The 8,157-nt window shown below is 46.2% G+C and overlaps 1 protein-coding gene across 3 annotated transcripts in view; it reads left to right on the top strand.

The window, feature by feature from the left end:
• Nucleotides 1–643: 643 nt before the first annotated feature.
• Nucleotides 644–8,157, top strand: part of Dennd4c (DENN domain containing 4C) — a 120,133-nt gene continuing 112,619 nt past the window's right edge. For 2 of the 3 annotated variants that reach the window (XM_008845535.2, XM_029569598.1), the window contains exon 1: nucleotides 644–944. The gene's annotated coding sequence lies outside the window, so the exon portion shown is untranslated. Of the gene's footprint in view, nucleotides 945–6,912; nucleotides 7,040–8,157 lie in introns of all 3 variants that reach the window. The other variant, XM_029569599.1, reaches the window with a different exon arrangement.

Genomic DNA, 8,157 nt, shown 5'->3' with positions numbered 1-8,157 from the left:
AAAGGAGTCCCCGGGATAAGGAGGCTACACTTGGGAGGCGGTGGGGTACCGGTTACCCAAAGTGTCCTTCTAGGAGTTCCCAACCGAAGTAGTGAAAGCGAACGCAGCTAAGGTCTCGCCGGAGGCGCTGTGGCCGAGAAGTGGCTTCGGAAGCGCAACCCTCGGGTCGCTCGGGGACGTCCCGCGTGGGACTTGCAGCCTTCGCGTCGTGGCGCGTTCCTCACCGACCCTAAGCCACTCAGGGTCACTCTCCCGGCCTTGGAGAGGCGCAACCGCCACCAGCCCTGGGCATGCGATAGGGCAGAGCGCGCGGGGTCCGAGCCGCGGGGGAAGCACCCAAGCAGCACCCGGAGCGCTCTCTTTCCCAGTTTCGGGGTCAGCTAGGCCGGCGCCAACACCTCTGCAACACGGCCCGGGCCGCAGGCCGGTCCCCACCGGTCCAAGAGGGCAGGGGGAGGGGAATCGGGACCCCGCGGCCGACGAGCGCCCGGGGGTGCGGCCCGAGCACGGGGCGGGGCTCTGGTCCGGGGGCGGGTCCGAGGTCGGCCCCTCCCCCCGCCCTTTCCACCGCCCCCTCAAGAGGAAAGGGAGGGGGAAGAGGGAGGGAAAGTGCCGTTCTGTGGATAGGGGCGGAAGAAGGGGAAGGGAAAAAGAAGAGGGAACAGAAACATGGCGGGCAGCTGTCGAGGTAGCCTGCCCGTGGGGAGCACCTAGACCGCAGCGTTCGCGCCGGCGATCCGCTCTGCGGGGCAGCGGCCCTTGCTGCAGGTGGCGCCCCTCGAGACCCAGCCGGCGCGGAGGCGCAGGCGCAGAGCGGCGGGTGACCGCTGGAGTCCCCGGCCCGGCCCGGCCCGCCCTGCCCTGCGGAGGGCGCCCAGGCCGCGGAGCCGGCGCTTTCATGCCCCAGGAAGCTGCGCCGTCCGGCCGCTGACAGAGCTGCGCAGGTGAGGCGGTGGCGCGGTGGCGCTGGGAGGCCGGCGGCCAGGTACCGCCCGGCTGAGCTTGGAGGCGGAGGACCGCGGCCGCCTTCCTGGCCTACTTTCCGAAACCACGTCCCTGGGGCGGGAAAGGCGCCGAGGGCCTCGCGAGCCGCCCGAGTCCTGAGGATCGCCTCGGTGCAGGGCGAAGGCCTGGCCTGGGACCACCGCCGGGGAGGGCGGGAGCGGGGCTCCGGGACGCAGGCCGAGCTTGCTGGGCGGCGAGCGGTGCTCCGGGGCTCGGTTGCTGCCAAAGGTTCGGGGACACTGCGGGGGTGGAGGCGGGGGGCGCGGGCAGGTGTTGCAGGTGAATCGAGGGCATTTCCTGCTCTGGACAGTGACGGATGCTAAGGGCTTCTTTCTCGGAGATAACTTAGAGGAAGGCAGTTCCATTCAACTCCGGAGTGACTAATCGCAAGTAAAGCCAACTAATGAGCCCCTAGTGCTGACTCTTGTAAAGAGCTGTAACTTCTGCGTTGAGGATGCTGACACTGCCCCCCCCCCCACTTCTGCTTCATAGGCCTTTTCCCTCCCGAAGAACGTGCTTCGTGAGAACGAATAAGGAATGACCCAGTTTTCAAATGCCCCCTCCCCTCCTTCCCCCACACTGTGTTGGTTTCACACGGGAAAATTTAGGGCAGTTGCCGTAGTTACTTGAGCAAATGTGAGGAGGGAAGGTGTCGTCCCTAGTAGTGAAACCTCGATTGCCTGTGCTGTGCCTTGGAGAGAGTCATGCTTTGAAGCCTGAGAAATTGACCTACTGAGCTTATTTGTGCACAAACCCGTATGTTTTCTACTTTTATCTCTGCTTCCGCTTTTATCTCTGCTTACTTCCAAGGTGTAGCCGTTTTCAATAAACATTTGATTTGAGGTGATAGAGCATATTGTTACCTCAAAACTAGAACATTTTGTGTGATTTTTCTCCACAAAAATTAGTTTCGAAAGGGAAATATTAATTTGTATCTCAGTCATAACCGTGAAACTCTATATTATTGTTAAAAAGTTGGAAAACTGCCTCCTTAGTGTGTGACTGGGACCTGATAAATCGAGGAAATGAACAGATTTGTATTCACCTCGCTTGCTTTGACCCCCACTACTAATGGTGTCCCCGTTGACTGTTTTGTAAACTACTTGATTGAGATTAGGGGATCTAATCTTTTCTATTACTGGTTTTAGTGAAGTGAGCCTATGCCATTTGATTTTGGCTAATAGTACCTTGTGTGGTGTATAATCGTTTGATTTTGTTATTTGGATAATAGAAGAGCTGTGATGTCAGAAATGTTGAAGTGTTTGTTTTAGTAATGTGCTTCTGTATAATTTGTAAATGTGTATTCTGTTGAGACTAAACAGTATTCTGTAGTATCAATTTGAACTTTTAGTTGGAGAAATGGGCAGAAAAGCTATGTGTGGAGACTATTCTTGAAAGCAAATGATTTACATGACAAGGAGCTGCAGTGGTGTGCAAGCCCGATCATTCTCTGGTGCCAGATTTGGATCGCTACTTGGGCGAGGTGCTCCTTCTAAAGAAACATGTTTAAAAAAAAGAAAAGAAACATGTTAAGCATCTAAAATAAAAGCTAATTTGTAACTATACCAAGCATTTTGCATGAGTGCCTTTTATATATCTGCCAGTTAAGGCTGAACATCTCATATTTTCTATTTCTTTTTCTTTTTTGTCTTTTTGACCCAGGGTCTCCCGGTAGCCACAGCTGGCCTGGATTTGCTATGGAGACCAGGTTGGCCTTAAACTCACAGAGATGCACCTGCCTCTGCCTCCCAAATGCTGGGTTTAAAGGCGTGCGCCCTGCAACATCTCATGTTGTCATTGGTATTTCCTGCCAAGACAAACACTGTTGGCTTTGCTGCTCAATTTGAGAGTTCTGTTTTACCCTCGTACTTGCATCGTAAGTACAGGTTGTAAAGTGAAAAAAGAAAGCGACCGAGTCAGTGGCAGGTTGTCTTACTTGAGTGTTCAGGTTGAAAACAGAATTTGTTATAATTGGAATTTCTAATATAATGCTTGTTGAAAGTAGTACATAAGCTTTTCATAATATTAAAATTTCTCAAATTGTCTCACAAATTGTACCTTCTCTGTCGGATTGCCAGTCTTACAGATTTGTAGCAATGGGGTACCTTGATGGAATGGGAAATTTAACAGTTAAAATTTGGGAAGCTAGTTGTGGTGCACACCAATAATACCCCCCCCCCACTCAACTTGGAAGGTGGAGGCAGGATGATTGTGAGTTTGAGGTCAGCCTTGGCTATATAGTTAACTAGCTTCAGGCCAGCTTGAGTTATGTGATGAGACCCTGTTTAGAAAAAAACAAAAGACATAGATTATAAAAGAAAACACAAAACAGAATAAGAAGCATAGGTAAAATTTGAGGAATTTCATATATTATAGCTTATGTAAAAGAGTAAGTCTTTTAACATATTGCAATATCATAAGGAATTTCAAAATTAGATATTTTATTATTTGAAATTTATAATCATATTTGATGGAAGAACATAGGATTTATTTATTGATTTATTTATTTTGAGACGGTCTGGAACTGGCTGGTCTGGAACTCATCAGGTAGCCCAGCCTAGCCTTGAATTTTCTATAATCTTGCTGCTTCTACCCCAGTGCTGGGATTACCGGCATGAGCCATCATGCCCAGTCTAGAAAAAAGAATTTCTTTTTGAGACAGGGTCTTGCATGTGCTCTAGGCATGTCTGAAACTTGCTCTGCAGACCTGGGTGACCTCAGACTTGCTGCAGTCCTCCTGCTTGGGCCTCTTAAAGGCGAGGAAAGGTTTAAAAGAGTTTTCTAAACATTTTATTGTTTCTGTTTTATGTGTGAGTATATTGCCTGCATATAGGTAAGTGCATGTGGGTGCTGGGATTCGAACCTGGGTCTTCTGCAAGAACAGTCAGTGTTCTTAACCCCTGAGCCATCTCTCCAGCCCAGTTTTTTGGTTTTGTTTTTTAAAAAATTTAAAACAGTGGATTCTTTTTAAAGAATATTTTTGTTTTGTATGTATGAGTGTTTTGCCTGCGTGTGTCTAAGTGCGCCACGTCCATGCGGGGCACCACCGAAAGCAAAAGAGCGTTGGGTCACCTAGAACTGTAGCCATAGGTGGGTGTTAGCTGCCCTGTGTGTGCTGGGAACTGAACCCGGGTCCTCCGGAAAAGGAGCAAGTGTGGTTAGACCATTGAGCCTTCACTCTACCCCTCCTTCCCCACAGCGCTTTTGAGACAGGATCTCTTTATATAGCCCAGCTGGCCCTGAACTCAACTATGTACACCAGGCTGGCCTCACACTCAGAGAGATCTACCTGCCTCTGCCTCCCAAGTGCTGGAATTAAAGGCCTGCACCACCATGCCCAGCTTTATTTTTTCGTGTGTGTGTGTGTGTGTGTGTGTGTGTGTGTGTGTGTGTCTGTCTGTCTGTCTGTCTGTCTGTCTCTGCGGGTATGTATTTGTTCATGTAATGCTCACAGAGGCCAGAAAAGGACATCAGAACCCTTGAGGCTGGAGTTTCAGGTAGTTATGAGCTGCCTGACATGATTGCTGGGAACTGAATTTGGGTCCTCCAGAAGTGCTCTTCACTGCCAAGCCATCTCTCCAGCCCCTTATTAAGACAGGTTTTAAGCAAGAGGATTAAGAGAAGGAAGGAGGCACTCAGGAAGAAAGTAAGACACACCTGAGACTGTGAGTGGGTTTCTCTAGGAGAGAGCTGCCTGAGATCTGGTGTTGCCTGGGCTGGCCTCTGATGTGCTGTATGGTGGAGGAGGATGAGCTTCAACTTCTGCTCCCCTTGCCCCCAAATGCTGGAATTACAAGAGTCTGTTACCATGTCTGGCTTTGCTTTACTTTTCTTCATTGCATTTTATGAAATTATAAGTTTATTGATCATTTTTCAGCTATACTATTAGACACTAAATGCCTATAAAGACAGGGCATGTAGTGTGCTACCTCCCATGTTTCCCTGGCTGGCTGCAAACTCATGTAGACCAGGCTGGCCTCCTGCTTCAGCCTCCCAAGTGATGCGCCATTATGTCTAGTTGCATTCAGTGCACTCATTGCTGTAATTCGTAGCATTTTGAACAAGGCTTGTCAGTAAGCACCTTTAACCCACTGAGCCATCTTGCTGATGATCCCAGTGCTGTGCTTTAAAGTAGTTCCAAACAAAAATCTCAACTTGCTTCCCCTTAAAACCTTTTTTGTTATTTTTGCTTATTGAAATGAGGTTTTGCTATGTGTCCCAAGCAGACTTGCAACTTACTATATAACCTGAAGAGGCCCCAAATTCATGACAGTCCAACTGTTCAGTGCCTGAAGTGCAGTAATTACAGATGTGCACCAACCACTAAGCCCTGCTTTTTCCCTGAAACTTAATAAACTTGAATGAAAGACCTTACAAAGTTTTCTATTTTAAATCAGAGTGAAAAAAGGGAGTTTACAAAATCAAAAACATAGACCTCTTAGAATTAATTGGCTGTTGCTTGGGAATTGGCTAGTGGAGCAAAACAGAAGTTAGGATTTTTCCTAGGATATGTGATTTTAAAAATTCAAAAATTATTTATTTTTAATGTGTATGAGTGTTTTGCCTGGATGTACATAAGTGCACCCGTCTCATGCATTGCCCAGAAAAGCACATCAGTTCCCTTAGAACTGGGGTTATGGATGATTGTTAGCTACCTTGTAGGTGTTGGGGCTGGGTCCTATGCAAGAACAGCCAGTGCTCTTAACTACTGAACCATCTCTCCAGCCCCTGATTTTTTTTTTTTTTTTTTTTAAGCATGCTGCATACTGAATCTTGGACCTGATTGTATATGATAACCATTTATTTGACTGCTTTGCTTCATTCCCAGCTCCTACATATGAGATTTTAGTATATAGAAAGGTGAATTCAGGCTGGAGAGATGGCTTAGTGGTTAAGAGCACTGGTGGCTCTTATAGAAGACTGGGGATTGATTCCCAGCACCCACATGATAGCTAACAACCATCCTTAACTCGTTCCAGGAATCCTATGCCCTCTTCTGACCTCTTCAGGCATTGTATGACCCAGGTACACGTATGTGCAAGCAATACACTCATATACATAAAATAAATAAGTTTCAAAAATAATAAAAAATGTTAATGCTTTTGTTAGCATTATATTACACAACAGTAGGTTTTATTATGACATTTTCATACATGTATACATTTTAGTCGTATTCATCCCCAGTACTCTCTTTTATCCTCTTCCTATTCCAGGGATCCCCTTCCTTCTCTCAACTAGCCTCGTCTTTTTTAATGACCTAGTAAGTTTAATTAGGGCTGCTTACAGGAGCATAGGTGAGGCTACTTTTAGGGCTAGGGGTATTTTACCAGTGGCTACAACACTGAAGAAATGTTAACTGCCAGCAATTGTTAACTGTCTGTAGATCCTCACCGAGGGGTAAGGCCTTCTGAATGTCTGTTCTCTCTACCATTGGACTGGGCCAGTCTTGTCAGGTAATCATGTCTACTGAGAATTAAGTCATGTCATGCCAGGATGCCAGACTCCAACACACTCTACCTCATCCTTTGACTCTTCTTTCTTTCTGCCTCTTCCAGGATGTTCCCTGTGCCTTGGAGAGGGTGATATAGATGGCCTATTTATGCCTGCACATTTAACATTCAAATAATTTTAGCTTATTTGGTTTTCTTGAGACAGAACCTTGCCGCTGGCCTGGAACTGCAAATTCCCGTGCCTCAGCCTCCCAAGTGCTGGAATTACAGGATAGTTCCACCACATTTAGTTTAATATGTTTTTTTGTTCTAAGGGCCAGTCAAGGGTACTAAATTGCCTTTAGCATTAGTATATTTTAAAATTGTGCATTCACACTGATTCCTCTAATTTTTTTCCAGTACACAGAATCTTACTCGTCTTCACATATCCCAAATTTGTGTTCTTTTTTTTTAACAGCAGGAAATCTGGCTTTCAACAAATCTCAGAGTAGATACAAAATAACTTAAAAATTGTTAGACCAATACTGCTATTAAGAAACAAACAAACAAACAAAAAACCAGCCTTCTGAAAAGAAAAAAAAAAAGTAAGTGGCAAGATTTCTTTTTATTTTAGTTCTTTATGACAAAGTACTGTCTTCAAATGTTGCTTAGATTGGGTCTTTTTAAATTTCCCTCCTGTGTTATACTGTGTTTGATAGGAAGTTAGGCTCACTGGGTCTAACAGATCTTTATTGGTAAAGCTAAGCTAAGCATGTAACATGCAATGTTTCGTTAGTGGAATTCTTTTGTTTTTTTTTTGTTTTTTTTTCTGGAGAGAAGCTCTTCCTATGTGATCCAGGCTCACTTTGAATTCATGAATCGCCTGCCTCTGAGTGTGGTTTGCTGCACTAACAGGCCTGGCTCTTCTGGAGTGAATATTTGGAGTAAATACTTTTTGCTTTCGTATTTTGTTTGGACTTAAATTTTAAGAAATTCTGGTTTGTTGTACACGCACACACACACACACACACTATATGTGTGTGTGTGTGTGTGTGTGTGTGTGTGTGTAGATTTACATAAAACAATCTTGGGGCTGGAGAGATGGCCCAGCAATTAAGAACACTGGTTGTTCTTGCAGAAGACCCAGGTTCGAATCCCAGCACCCACATGGCAGCTAACAACTGTCCGTAACTCCTGGCCCAGGGGATCCGACAGCCTCTTCTGACTTCCCCGGGCATTGCACGACACAGGTGCACTTACCTACACGCAGGCACTACACGACACATAAAATACAAATAATAAATAAAATATTAAACCTTGGTTTCTAGCTTTCCTCCTCCTTCCCCTTCCCCTTCCTTCCTGTCCTCCTTCCTTTTCCCTCTTTGCTTGTCCTTCTGGCCCTTTTCCCTTCCTTTCTCCTTCCCCGGCTCTCTTCCTTCTCCCCTCTTCGGTTCCCTCCTCTTTTTTCCTCTTCCTTCCCTTTCTCCCCCATCCCCACTTTCCTCCCTTTCCTTTCCCTTATATCAAGTAAGTACTATGTTTAAAAGTTACTCGAATTAGTTCTTTTTACATTTCCCTACTATGCTTTTATACTGTCTGTTTGATATATAGGTCCCTTGGCTCACATATCTTAGTGGGAAAGCTAACCATTTCCTCTTCTTCCCTTTCTCTCTCTCTCTCTCTCTCCCTCTCTCTCTCTCTTTTTCTCTCTCTCTCTCTCTCT

The sequence above is a fragment of the Nannospalax galili genome, unplaced genomic scaffold, assembly GCF_000622305.1.
Source record: "Nannospalax galili isolate Female #2095 unplaced genomic scaffold, S.galili_v1.0 scaffold1082, whole genome shotgun sequence".
Lineage (NCBI taxonomy): Eukaryota > Metazoa > Chordata > Mammalia > Rodentia > Spalacidae > Nannospalax > Nannospalax galili.
Note: the sequence above shows the minus strand (reverse complement) of the source record. Positions and strands in the feature narration are given on the sequence as shown.